This window comes from Lissotriton vulgaris, chromosome 2_1 (assembly GCF_964263255.1).
Source record: "Lissotriton vulgaris chromosome 2_1, aLisVul1.2, whole genome shotgun sequence".
Taxonomy (NCBI): domain Eukaryota; kingdom Metazoa; phylum Chordata; class Amphibia; order Caudata; family Salamandridae; genus Lissotriton; species Lissotriton vulgaris.
Genome location: NC_141687.1, coordinates 437412581 through 437427339, shown reverse-complemented (window position 1 = coordinate 437427339; position 14759 = coordinate 437412581). Strand labels below are relative to the sequence as shown.

At 50.2% G+C, this 14759-nt stretch overlaps 1 pseudogene; it reads left to right on the top strand.

Moving 5' to 3' along the window:
• Window positions 1–13515, top strand: part of LOC147730569 (DBIRD complex subunit ZNF326-like) — a 75028-nt pseudogene extending 61513 nt beyond the window's left edge.
• Window positions 13516–14759: the final 1244 nt, after the last annotated feature.

Genomic DNA, 14759 nt, shown 5'->3' with positions numbered 1-14759 from the left:
CCCTCAACGCTTTAATTCGGTCACATTGCGCTCCTCGAAGCTGCGCTCTCCCTCACTCGGCGCTGTACCCTCGCCCTTTCTTGCCCTCAGACACATTACCTTCACGGAGCCCCACTGAACTCTCACACTCTGGCCGCACCCATAATCCCCACTCGTTATGCAGACTGACCCGTAATTTTACCCTCTCCACCCTCCCGGGACCGGGAGTGTAAGACCTGCCTAGCAACAGGAGCCTCCAGGGATAGGTCGGACATCACAGTTTAATTTTTGCGGGCGACTCCGAACATCTTTGCACGCAGACGCTCTTACCCTGGTCTGGAGGAAAACGGAAGTGTGTCTGGCTGAAAGGCGGGTGGATGCTCGAAACAGGCTGACGTGCAGAGGAGGGCGCTGTAGGGAAGGGGCTAGAAATCCTAACAAAAGCTCATTGAAAATGGGGAACGAGACCATGACGATCCTCACCGGCAGACGAGAAATAAACAAGCATTATCATAACTCCTTAACAAAAGCTCATTGAAAATGGGGAACGAGACCATGACGATCCTCACCGGCAGACGAGAAATAAACAAGCATTATCATAACTCCTACCATGATGCGGGTATCTGCTCTGAAATGCACACACGAGCGGGAGGGGGGCGGGAAACACACACACGGACAGCAAAAATACACGGAGAGCGGGAGGGGGGCGGGAAACAAACAGGGGGCGGGAAACACACACACGGACAGCGAAAATACACGGAGAGCGGGAGGGGGGCGGGAAACAGACAGGGGGAAGAAGGCACGGAGGGAAACAGCCACGATCTTACCTTCACTGCGAAGGATCGAAAATGGCGGACACAAGCTCCGAGATTTTTTGGGATTTGGGGGCGTGGTTTTGATGTTCTGAGTGACGGACAACGTCACTGTCTAAAGAACATCAAAAATTACGCCCCCAAATCCGAAAAGGACGGAGCTTGTTTGGAGTGACGCATCTCTCCTCCAATGGCTGGCCTCCGTTTAGGAAGCCAGCCAATGAAGGAGAGATGGGGCACGGAGGCGGGACCTTCGCCGCTACTCAGACTCATTAAATCTCCGGCCTAAGACTGCGCAAGCGCAGCCTTTTAGGCCTTCGACCTAAAAAGGGAGAGCGTACTCACTGCTACAAGTATCCTAAACAACCCAATAGTCAAGTCCCGGTACGAACAGTATGCAAAGGTAAGATTTTTAGGAGCTAAATCTGAAGACATTGAACCTATTGCCTCAAGTTGAATAATTGCTTGGCCAGTTAAATCGGCAGTCCAACTTTTTCTGTGAGAGCTACCACAATGGTGAGTGACCATGCCTTGCAGAATTATTGTTCTGACTACCCAGATGTCTGTCACAATTAAAGTTTTACAATCCACTGAAAAAGCTAAAGGTTCCAGGGACGTTAGTTTTATTTTTACCCACACAACCATAGAAAAATCAGCACTTAAAATTTTAATAACGTTAAAAAAAACTTGTGGCCTAATGTTACTTAAGAGCACAAGTTCTAGTTTCTTTCTTCAGATAAGTATAACTGCTGAATTTCTATTGTTTTTTGTAGGTAAAACATCAACATATGTCAGTATACAGCCCCTAAAACATTTTGAGCAATTGCCCATGAGGGGGTCCCTCCATGTGTCCTATAGGGTCAGGATACCTGTATCCTGACTCGTGTTTTCACATTGTCAAACCCCCAATCTTCCAGGGTATTGGTGAGCTGCCAGTAGATTCAGAGCTATCTGTTGGAGATGTCTGGTTTAAATATAAATGTAATCCAGCAAATTCTATTTTGGTATTTCTAGTAAGTATATTTCTGTTGCACACATGGGTAACCCTTCAGCCCCAGGCATAAAAGCATCAACAGCTTACCTTCTCTTTCAATAAAACTTCTCAATCTGCCCAATCTACCTTCTTTTTAGGAATGCTGGAAATCTCACTCTGGATGGAAACCAATTTCCTCCAAATGAACCCTGCAAAAACGGAAGTACTGCTCTTTGGAGATGCCCCCCTCCTCTGGTCACCTTCCTGGTGGCCCCCAGAACTAGGCACACCCGACCCCGGCAACCACAGTCAAAAACCTCGGTGTTCACCTTGAACAGTCCCTAAACATGAAGAAACACGTTACTCACACAGTCTGATCCTGCTTCCACACCCTTGGCCTACTAAGGAAAGCTTTTACTTATCTCCCCGACACAACAAGGAAAACCCTAACACAGGCCCTTATACCAAGCAAGCTGGACTATTGCAACGCCCTATTGATCGCAGCAAATGAGTTCTCCTTAAACCGATTGCAAATGATACAGAACACAGCCGCCTGCATGGTTCTGAATGCTCCCCCAGATCAGCTTCCTCTCCAGTCCATCAGCTACACTGGCTGCCCATACGACAATGCGTGAAATTCAAGATCTGCTGTCTCACACACAAAGCTATCTGGGGCAATGTCCCTCCCTATGTAGTAGAGAAACTTCGCAAATATTACCCGGCTCGGATTCTGCGCGCCAGCTCCCAATCGCTCCTCAAAAGCCCCAACATAAAAAAGGCTAGATCCGGAGGCAGGTCCTTCTCGCCCCCTTCATCTGGAATCAACTACAGCTGGCCCTAAGACAGTGTCTGGACCATCCTAAATTCAGAAGACTCCTGAAAACTGCCCTGTTCTAACCCCCCTTTAGCTACCTATGCTGTGCTTCCCAGAGCTGAGAAAACCCCCTGGGGGTGATTCAACCGCTATACAAATTAAATCAAATCATTATTTAAATCAAACAGGTACACATGCTGCAAACGGATAAGTTAATTACCTTCAACAATTAGCTTGCAGCCTGTAATGCTGTAGATGCACTTGCAACAAAACAACACGGTGGAGGAGGACCTAGGGGAAGTTTAAAGACCAGGCTCTGGGTACTATCCCCAGCAGAACTAATAAACAACAAAGGTACCAGAGGGTCTCAGATAAATGTGCCCACAAATAAAGAGAACCAACCGAGAACTCACCCTTACTCACAGGTTATGTCACAGAGAGCTCTCCATGGATGAGGAAAAATACCCATCAGTCACCATTCGGATCCGCCCTTCATCATTTGGGATTTTATCCGTACCACCCGTCAGAGGTTATTAGTACTCTCCTCAGAGGTCAACCCGGTGGTAGGGGGTATCCTCAATGAGTACAAGAGACAACAGTGTGGTATACCACTCGATGTAGGTGAGTGGCAGGAAAAGTGGGACTGGGGTGTGCAGTGCAAAAAGAGGTGTGAAAAAAGAAGCAACCAAGGAAAAGTGTGTATTAAAATTGGTTTAGAAAAAGCACTAGATGAAGATTTATTCCAGGTGTGCTTAACATACCAATGTTAAAAACAATGCACCCGCAAACTGTCTGTTTATGTAGACAGCCTCAGGTCAATATGGTCGACTAGTTTCAGCAATTAGAGGACTGTTTTTGTCCTTGCTTTCATCAGGACCAGAATTAAAATAAATGCTACTACACCAGGTGAAGAAGTAAATCAAAAGCCAAAAGTGACACCAAAGAAACATAAACAAGTGCACATGGTCACCTGAATGCTCCGGGTGCCCTTACAGTCTGTGCAAATCACTGTAAAAAGAAAATGAGGACGTATAGCTCTCAATAGAGAATGGGCCAGACAGTAAAACCATAAAATATGATTTAAACTAACACACATAAAGTGTTGTTCAGAAGAAGCAGTATCTGAGTGCTAACACAGTTAGAAAACATTTGGAGAAAGATTTATAATGCCAAATGTTAGTGAGCTCTTACCTCAATCTGTAAGGTTGGCTAGCCTCACCCCACCTGGCAGAGGCTCAGGGGAAAATGAAGCACCGCTCTAGAAAACATGTAGGACACATATTAAAACATAAACTGCACATGACAGAACAAAGCTCCTCTCAAACCATTTGCCGAAAAAAACATGGTCCTGAAAACCAATCAGAATGGTATCATGCTCAGGAACGAAGCACCATGTGAGTAAATATCCTTTTGCGAGCACTTTCCACCATGGATATTTACTCACATGGTGCTTCGTTCCTGAGCATGATACCATTCTGATTGGTTTTCAGGACCATGTTTTTTTCGGCAAATGGTTTGAGAGGAGCTTTGTTCTGTCATGTGCAGTTTATGTTTTAATATGTGTCCTACATGTTTTCTAGAGCGGTGCTTCATTTTCCCCTGAGCCTCTGCCAGGTGGGGTGAGGCTAGCCAACCTTACAGATTGAGGTAAGAGCTCACTAACATTTGGCATTATAAATCTTTCTCCAAATGTTTTCTAACTGTGTTAGCACTCAGATACTGCTTCTTCTGAACAACACTTTATGTGTGTTAGTTTAAATCATATTTTATGGTTTTACTGTCTGGCCCATTCTCTATTGAGAGCTATACCTCCTCATTTTCTTTTTACAGTGATTTGCACAGACTGTAAGGGCACCCGGAGCATTCAGGTGACCATGTGCACTTGTTTATGTTTCTTTGGTGTCACTTTTGGCTTTTGATTTACTTCTTCACCTGGTGTAGTAGCATTTATTTTAATTCTGGTCCTGATGAAAGCAAGGACAAAAACAGTCCTCTAATTGCTGAAACTAGTCGACCATATTGACCTGAGGCTGTCTACATAAACAGACAGTTTGCGGGTGCATTGTTTTTAACATTGGTATGTTAAGCACACCTGGAATAAATCTTCATCTAGTGCTTTTTCTAAACCAATTTTAATACACACTTTTCCTTGGTTTCTTCTTTTTTCACACCTCTTTTTGCACTGCACACCCCAGTCCCACTTTTCCTGCCACTCACCTACATCGAGTGGTATACCACACTGTTGTCTCTTGTACTCATTGAGGATACCCCCTACCACCGGGTTGACCTCTGAGGAGATACTAATAACCTCTGACGGGTGGTACGGATAAAATCCCAAATGATGAAGGGCGGATCCGAATGGTGACTGATGGGTATTTTTCCTCATCCATGGAGAGCTCTCTGTGACATAACCTGTGAGTAAGGGTGAGTTCTCGGTTGGTTCTCTTTATTTGTGGGCACATTTATCTGAGACCCTCTGGTACCTTTGTTGTTTATTAGTAGATGCACTTGCACCCTTCCTGCCACCAGGGCTCACACGGCATATAAAAGGTTCAGATCTGTTTACTCCCTCCTCAGCTTTGCAAATAACACTTCTTCCGTACTGAGTTTCACCCAAAAAATTGTAGCTTCGCAGGAAATGAATTTCTTGAAAATGTGATGCCCACCCTCAATATTCCAGTCATTGCCCCCTCTGTACAAGGACTCCTCGGAGCTCATGGCCGTTCATAGACCTGCCATGGATTTTTCCATCCTATGGTCTGTCTGGACATCCTCTAAAATTTTAAAGTCCTGCATCTGTTCTCCCCGTTGTAAGATGCCTTTTCTAATAATATATTCTTTCTGCTTTTTTGTGATCTGAAATCTGAGTTCTTTACTTGCACTGTACACAAGACTTTTGCTGTTACTTATGTAATAGTTAGTGTGCATTTGTTCAGTGGAGAAGTGTGGCTCAATGGTTGGGGGGCGCTAGAGGGCGCACTAGCTAATGGCCGCACTCTAGTGAGGCTCTGGCTGCCTGGCCAGCAGGATCCTGAAATTATCATGATATCCTGCGACTAGACGCCCAATAATTGCAGCATCGGCGACCCAACTCAAGATACTGCTCCGGTCCAAATTTGGGAGCGATCCGACCTCGTATGCCCGAGTTACGAGGCTGCACATCTTGACCGGTGGGTGCTGCTGCGGTGCACAGCCGAGGCGCCCGGACCGGCCCACGCGAGGCCGCGGCTTTCCACGAGGCGGCTAGGCCTCGGGACTGAGAGGCCTGAAATCCTGGAGGAGGGTGCTGCAGGAGGCCATCGAGCGACAGCGGAGGTGAGTCTCTCCCCCTGCGGAGCCACTGCAGTGTGCGGAGGGGCTCAGGGCTTCCCTGGTGGACCACAGAGGGTCCGGGAGACCAGCGCGGCGCACGCCTCTATCTGCCGAGTGAGGCGGACATCTTCCGGGCTTTGCCCCTCGCAACCCCGCACCTACCCCTGACCACTGCAGCCGCCTGGGAGCTGGGACTTGAGACACAACAACGGACATACGGAGGGCATAGGAGTTACCCAGCCTACGGGTCCTGCCCCGCGCATTTGGCGCGCTGACCTCCCCCTGCGCCCGGCGGCCTACCACCATCCCACGCTGACTCTCCCTGTGCTCCGGACCAAGGGGACTGCCGAAGCCCCCCACCATCTCACCCATAGCAGCTACTCTGGTGCGAGGGCTCTGGGGGCAGGAGACTGCCTGTGACGCTTCGTGCCTCGGGTGGGGGGTACCGCCCTGGACGAGATTGCTGCTCGGGGGGCCATCTGGATACGCAGACTGGGCTGGGAGAAGTGGGCACGCACACTAGAGCCAATCGCAGTGCCCGTGGGGGTGCTCACAATCGCGGCACGATGGGCAAAAATGACAATAAACAGCCCAAGCTCTCTTTCGAACCGGCGGCTGTCAGAAAACCATTACGCAGCATGGCGGGGACCAGTGGAGCCCCAGGATCTTCGGGCACTGAGCCCCCCTCTGCCCCCCTGGCCCCGGAGCTCAGGCTGATGATGGAGGAGATGCGGCAGGGCTTCGCTACGATAGTTGACAAGGTCGACCGCTTATCATCCAGAATGGATGGGGTTGCGCAGAAACTGGAGGTCCACGAGGAGCGCCTGGGGGAGGCGGAGAGACGCATCTCTACCACTGAGGACACGACCGCTGCCCACGACACGCGCCTGACTAGAATGGATAATATCCTGAGAGTAATAGCGGCGAAGAACGAGGAGTTGGAGGCGAGGAGCAGACGCAACAACATACGCGTCACGGGGGTTCCGGAGTCCACCAACACTGGGCGCATGGAAGACTATGTGGAGCGCATCCTCCTCACAGCAGTGGGTAAGGAGGCCTTTTCCAGCCAATTTATTGTAGAGCGGGCGCATCGCTCCCTGGGCCCGATCCCCAAGCCAGGGATGCAGCCGCGACCCATCATTGCCCGGTTACTTAACTACCGGGACCGCGACACGGCTCTGCGTGCAGCCCGCACGAATCGGAATCTAGCTTGTGACGGGGTACAGTTCTCCCTGTATCCGGACTTTACACCGATGGTGCAGGACCAGCGGAGGAAATTCCTCGACGTGAAAAAAAAGCTGAGGGACATGCAAGTGGACTATGCGCTTCTGTACCCGGCGCGGCTCAGGGTAACCCACAAGGGGAAACAACATTTTTTTACTAATCCGCAGCAGGCCGAGGACTATGTCCGGAGGCTGCGTACCGCCAGAAGGGACAGGCGAAACGAGGATGAAGATGAGGCAGACGTAAACCCGGCCGAACACGTGGAGCCCTAGCTGTGTCCTTATGAACATTTGATCGCTGACGCCAAATGATGGAATGGAGATTTGAGATGCCTGCTGCCGGTGAGGAGGCCTCGAACTGCCTGTAGAAACTTTGCTGGTGGATTTGCTGCGTCGTTAGTCACAGGTGGGCGACAACTGCTTTTGTATATACCTGCCCCTCTGCTGGAGTTGATCTGAGACTGGGCGATCTGAGGGCAGCGTTGAGACTGGAATGAGCAGCGGTTGCTCCTGGGATGGTCCTCCTGAATTTTCTTTTTTTGGTGTCCTTTCCGGCATGAGGGGGGAGATGCGAGACACTGACTTGGTATGTGGGTACTAGCCTGCAGGGGTAACATATGCCAGGCATCACCCCACCTTCTCTGTCTTCTCCGTATGGCGCATGCGGGTCGAGGGGGAAGTGTTGGGGTGTTGGGGTGCATTCCTCTAGTGTCCTTAGAAGGGGATTCCCCAAACGGTTTTTCTAATGTTCTTGATTGTTGGGGTCGGGGAGGGGGGGGGGATGTGATACTGGCAAGATTGGGTTGCTTCAGTGGGTGGGGGGGGGAGCTGGAGATCGGGGGCTGAACAGTTGTGCATGGGGGGAGGAATGGGACGTGGATGTTGGGATGCGAGTTGTTGTTGTAAGTAGAAATGTTGTTGCGTATGACATACATGACAAGTGTGCAGGTACTGGAATTCGTATGTGTGAACGTTTGGATGTTTGTATGAAGAGAATGTTCTGGACAGCGGAAAGATTTGCTTCAGGTACACTTCGATCGAGGGCTACAGCATTGGCCAAAAGCTTTTTTCAGGGATACGATGTCGAACACAGGTGATGATACGTCGAATACTGTCTCCATAATGTCCTGGAATGTCCGTGGCCTTAATAACCCCAGCAAATGTAGGAATGTGATTGCTTATTTGGATCGGCACCATGTGCAGATAGCGATGCTCCAGGAAACCCACCTTAACCCGAATGGTGTCCCTAAGTTTGCGAGCAGGTGGGCGAATGTGAGAGTGTTTTCCTCCTACTCCACGTACTCTAGGGGGACTGTTATTCTAATCAACAAACAACTGCCGTTTCAAAAGCTGGGTGAACGAGTGGATAAGGAGGGGAGATACGTCATTCTTTGGGGGAGATTGGGCACTGATGTAATAATACTTGTGAACAGCTATGCACCTAATGTTGACACTCCTGGATTCTTTTTGTCACTGTGGGGCCATGTACTGGAAATTGAAGCCACTCACATTCTTTGGGGGGGGCTTCAACCTATCGTTATGCCCTATGGTGGACAGATCGGACGGTAGTATACAATACAACACGCACGCCAGGGATACACTTCGGGGCATACTGATAGAGGCTGGACTAGTGGATAGCTGGAGGCACACACACCCGACGGTTAGGGAGGGTACACACTTTACGGCACATGCACGCTCATGGGCGCGGATCGATTACTGCTTTATCTCGCGGGGCCTCGCTGGGGGAGTCGTTCGGGTGAAACATCTGCCTCGTACCTACTCGGACCATTGTCCTGTTTTGACAGTCCTGGAGATGCCGGGGTATGCTAGGGTGCGTCCGCCGTGGCGGCTCTTTCCCTCAGCCTTGCTGGACCCTGTCTTTAGACATGAACTGGGGTAGGAGATTGAAGCCTTTTTTCCAAGGAACAAGGGATCGGTCGACAAGGTCGAAACGATCTGGGAAGCCTATAAGGTGACAGTAAGGGGGATCACGATCTCTAAAAGTTGCGGTATTCTGAGGGACATTGTGCGCACACTACATAAAATTGAAGCAGAGCTTAAGACGCTGGAGGCAAAGATGACTGGTGACCCCTGCCCTGATCTCGCGGGGAAATTCAGGGCACTTCTGTCGACCTATGAGGAAGAAGCGGCCAGGGAAACGAAATTCCGGGGCAAATATTGGACGGCTAGGCGCTACTGTGAGGGGGATCGACCGGGAAAGGTCCTGGCTGCTCTCACGAGGCACCAACGCTTCGCCACCCATATCCTGGAAATCTCTGACGGGGAGGGTAGGACATGCCAGGATTCCCTAGGAATTCAAAACACCTTCCTACAGCACTACCGGCGTCTATATTCCACGCAGCAGGTAGGTGAGGTGGAGTTCGGCAATTTCCTGGACGACATTGCACTCTGTTGGCTCAGTGATAGCGACAGGGCGTTCTTGGGGTGCCCATTCGAACTGGACGAGATCAGAGAGGCGATCATGTCCCTTAGCAATGGCAAAGCGGCGGGGCTGGACGGTCTACCGGCCGAATTTTATAAATGTTATATCGACATCATGGCGCCGGTACTGAAGGAGGTTTTCGAGGACTCGCTCGAGGTAGGGATACTGCCGTGCTCCATGAGAGAGGTGGCGATCACGTCCCTTTTGAAGCCGGGGAAGGATCCGAAGGACACAGATGCCTATCGCCCCCTGTCGCTACTAAACTGCGACGCGAAGATCCTTGCAAAAGTGCTGGCGACTAGGTTGTCCCTACTTATGAACACCTTGGTGCTGCCGGACCAATCTGGCTTTGTCCCGGGGAGAGCTACGTCCCATAACTTGCGTACACTGTTCTCCCTAATACCCACCATATCGCCTGACTTGCCGATCGCTGCTGTGTTTCTGGACGCCACCAAGGCGTTCGATTCGGTGGAGTGGGGTTACCTACTAGCTATACTGAACAGAATGGGGTTCCCCCGGATCTTTGTGGCCAGGGTGAAACTGCTCTACACCTTACCGGTCGCCAGGGTCGTCGTCAATGGGGCGCTTTCGACACAGATGCCGATCACGTGAAGAACTAGGCAGGGTTGCCCCCTGTCACCCCTGCTGTTCGCCCTGGCGATAGAACCGTTGGCTTGTAGAGTGCGACAGTTGCACAAGGCCAGTGCCTTTAACTGTCATCAGCGGCAGATAAGTATTTCACTCTATGCGGATGACGTTACTTTGTACGTGCGTCACCCACAAGATCACCTTAATTCGCTACTGAGGGAGTTCGTGGCGTTTGGCGGCATATCCGGGGTACATATAAACTGGAAGAAGTCGCAATTCTTCCCCCTCACGGCATCAGTAGCCAGGTTTCCGCTGGATTACCCCCTGGAATGGTGCAGCTCTGACTTACGGTACCTGGGCATAGAGGTGTCGCTCGATAAAGACGACACTATCCGGTCAAACTACGGGGTGGCTATCTCGCAGTTAACTGATAATGTGTCCCGCTGGCGGGCCCTGCCGATCTCAATGGCAGGAAGAGCTTCCCTGATCAAGATTGTCGTCCTCCCACGGTTCTTATATCTATTCCAAAACATTCCCTACTATCCGGGGGCCTACTTTTTTAAACGGCTCCGTTCTGAGCTTCTGCGCCTTTTCTGGGGTGGAAAGCAGCCACGCCTTAGCTGGAGGGTCTTAACGCAGCCATACGATAGGGGAGGATTCGATGTGCCCGACATGGAATTATATTATCTTAGTGCTCAGGCTCAACACTCATATTACTGGGTTAACCCTGCTCCCTTCATGCCACAGGTCGCTGCTGAGGACTGGATCGTTCATCCGCTCCCGCTTAAAGGCATGCTGATGGGACTGATTGGGGATGTTGAGACGCCTGCTACCACTGTAACTTGTACTGTCGATGCCTGGCGGAGAGTGACTAAACTGCTGGACGCCCCCATGCTTTATTCCCCGGCACTGCCCCTTGCATACCACCCGAAACTTTCACTTCTATTGGAAAACGGATTTCGATCCATGTGCAAACGCGTACACCTTAATACATGGGGTGACCTGTTTCAGGAAGGAACGTTCCGTACCAAGGAACAGATATTCCAGAATACTCCTCCGACACCCATGGAGGTGTTTTATTACATCAGACTTCGGCAGGGTATGCGGGACATACTCCCCAACTTCCCGGACAAACCTGGGACGTTGCTACCATTGCATGTCATGCTCATTTCAGATGGCAAGCATTTAGTGTCTAAACTGTATGCCGCTGTACGTGGGCAACGCCCGATGATACTGCCGAAGGCTCGGGCTAACTGGGACTCTGAGCTGCCCTCAGCGATCACAGATGAGCAGTGGAGCTATTGCTGCTCGGTCACGGCTAGGGTCTCCTCCAGCTGCCGGCTGAAAATTATTCACTATAAGTTTGTGCAACGCTACTATTATACTCCAGTCAGGAAACTTCGGTTTCATCTCTCGGAGGATGATAGGTGTGCTAGATGCCGGGCGAGCGGCGCGGATTTCCTTCATCTGGCCTGGGAATGTGGAGCCATACAAACGTATTGGGAACAGGTACACGCCGCACTCCAAATAATGATTGGTGGCCCATTGCCCATGGAGCCAATAGTGATGCTGCTAGGTTATACCAAACATGTGCCCAAGCCGGACCGCAAATTTGCTGACATTGCGCTGCTCCTCGCTAAGCGGAGAATAGCTTGCAGGTGGGGGAGGGGGAGAGCGCCAAAATTTAAGGAATGGCTCGACGACCTCACATACTGCCAGGACCAACACGGCGTTTATGCGGAGCTGTTGCCTGCCCGTTGCACGCCTAGCGATTTTTGGTCTCCCTTGCAGGTGTACTGGCTGTCCCAGGCGACACTTAGCGACTCCTCTGGGGATGACGAACCGGTCTCGGGCCTAGGAGCGTATAGATGATGTGTATTGCATTCACCATACTACTTCACACACGGTGGGAGGTCATTCCCACCGCCTAACATACAACGGGTGGACGCGACAGCTGGGAAAACTCTGATGGTGAGGGAACTGGGAACACCCGAAGGCCTTGTAACACTGTTTGAGGGGGGGACCTCTCTCACCCATCCATTACTTGGGAGACAGGTGGTAAACACACACACTGATAGCCACACACGCTCATCGCTGCATTCGACACTTGGGAGGGGGGGCCGTTATGCACGGCTTAGCTCTATGGTGTAACCCGAATGTCCCTACACTACAAATTAGTTGCGCTGCCTAGCGTGGGTGCACACACTTGAGATGCGTATGGGGCAATGCAGCACATGTTGACATAACCGGCTGACTGGACTGATCGCAGACGATTGGGGGTTGGTGGAATGGGCTGCTGCCGCCCCTGCTGACCTGTGTTCATGCCTCAATACGGACGGGGGGAGAATTTTCATCCTCCTTGCCCCCTTGACTGTGGAGGGGGGGGGGTAGATCCTTGTATACTGACATCCCATTGATGTACACATGAAACTATGCCTATATTGTAATGGGCCATGCGAAGCTGATACCCCTCTCTTGATTGTACCATGAATATTGATTTACAGGATTGCAGATGCTGTCATTGTCATGTTATTTTGTGCTGAACGCAACTAATAAAAAGGTTTTAAAAAAACCTTAAAAAAAAAAAGAAGTGTGGCTCAATGGTTAGAGCAGGCAGACCTCGATGCAGAGCTCTGGCCAGGGGCCAGGGTTCGATTCCCGCCTCGGCGGGTCTCGAGCTCATTAATTCCCCTGAACAGATATTCTCGCCTCAGTGCCTATTCTGATGATGGGTCCCACGCTGCAACTCTGGGCAATAGCTTGCTTAGTCTCCACAACGGCCCCCACAACGCGCGGGATGCCTGGTCTGCACCATGGGGGTGCCCAGGAGTGGACACTTCACAGGGAAAGCCAGGAAGGGTTCCCTGGCGGTATTCGTACAAGCGCCGGGAAACCCACTGCGGGTAGCTGTGCGCTATACAAGTACAAAAACATTTTTGTTCTGGAGAATTTTGCTAAAGATGGTTTAAAACTTGTGTTTACTTTTAGGGTGAGAATCCCTTTGAAATCGTTGAACAAACGGGAGAACCGGTAGTTGAGGAAACAACTGACGCGAATGATGAAGACAATGAGTAAAACGAAGAGGAGGACATTGATGGTGAAAACGATGAAAATGAGGAGCAGATAATGTGGAGGCAGAAAATGCGGATGCGGATGATGCTGCTGACCCAAACGATTACTCTGGGGACTTAACCACCACTGATGAAAACTAGTTGAGAAACTGCCCTGAAAGACCAAACACTTTAGCAAACTGCATTGGTGGACTTAAAGAACGTTTTGCGCAAAGTTGAGCAGTTCGTTCACTCTGCATGCATTCCACTTCTGTTTTAATTGTCTATGGGCGAACCGGTTTTAAGTGTTGTTTTTTTAGTAAACTAAAGCTTGTATTAAACACAGCAAATGCTGCAGTATTCTTCCAGTGTAAATTGATTTGTTCATGGTTACGTTTTGAGTAATTTTGAGCAGTTGGGGTTTGTAAACATTCCAATGTGATTTTTCCAGTTTTTAGCGCCCAATGTAGTGTTGTATATAATTCAAGCTGTTGTAGCAAAGAAACCCTGATTATGTCCTGCAGTAATAAAGGTTTACAACAAGATTATACACTTATTTTGCACCTCTCCTATATGGTACTGTCTACCTCAAAGAACGGGTACACTCAAGGTGGTGTATAATGTGTTTTATGGCCGGAGGTAGCGCCCCGGGGGGAGCACTCGCCTGTTTAATGCTGATCAAAGGCTCTTTGGTGAGGTGTGACATTGGAGAGGGGGCCGAGGGTATTCTGGGGGACGAGGTGCCACTGTAAGGCCTGGTAGCCTCTGGATAATCAGCAGAGCTGGGGATGGCAAGAAACATCCGCTCTGCCTATGGGGGCCTTGTGACACCAGCTGGGTGACTCACTTTCTTGCTTTAAAGCGTCCAATTTGTCTTGTGTTTTTTCTGCACTTTTTTTTAGAGCGAACTCTATCGGAAGGTATTGCAGCGCTTTAAATGTACACTAGTTACATCACACAAGGTCATTTTTTAAACATGAAAAACAAGCATTTTCGGAAATTATGTAGAATATTTAATTTGTGGAGCGCTGCAGTCGGGGCCGGAGCTGAATTTTAATCAGGGGGGGACTGCAGTGATGGAATGCAGTGTGTCTGCTGCTATACCAATGGCATCAATCACGGCGAGCCAGACTCTGCGCCCGCAGGCACCAGCTCCCGACCGTCAGGGTGGTCGGGACGCAGCGGGAAAGGTCGGAGGTGCTAGGGAGAGGGAGCTGGACACAGACAGGAATGGAGGAACCAAGGAAGCGAGGGGAAGACGAGGGAGGAAAGGAGAGGAGGAAGAAAATAAGATAAGGAAGGAGGAGGGGTGACGAGAGAAGAGAGGGATAAAAGGAGGAGGGGGTTATGAGGGAGGAGAACAGAAGTGGATTGACAGAATAAAGACTACAGAAATAAAGCGCGAAAACGAAGGAAGCAGTAGATGCAGGCATGCAGGGTGGAAGGAATAGAGGGGAAAGATCGACAGGGTAAAAAGAAGAGAATGGAAGGAATAAAGACTGGAAGCTGCACATGGGGGGACACAAGAAATAATGAGCAGAAGGAGAGACGGAGGAAGGCAGAAG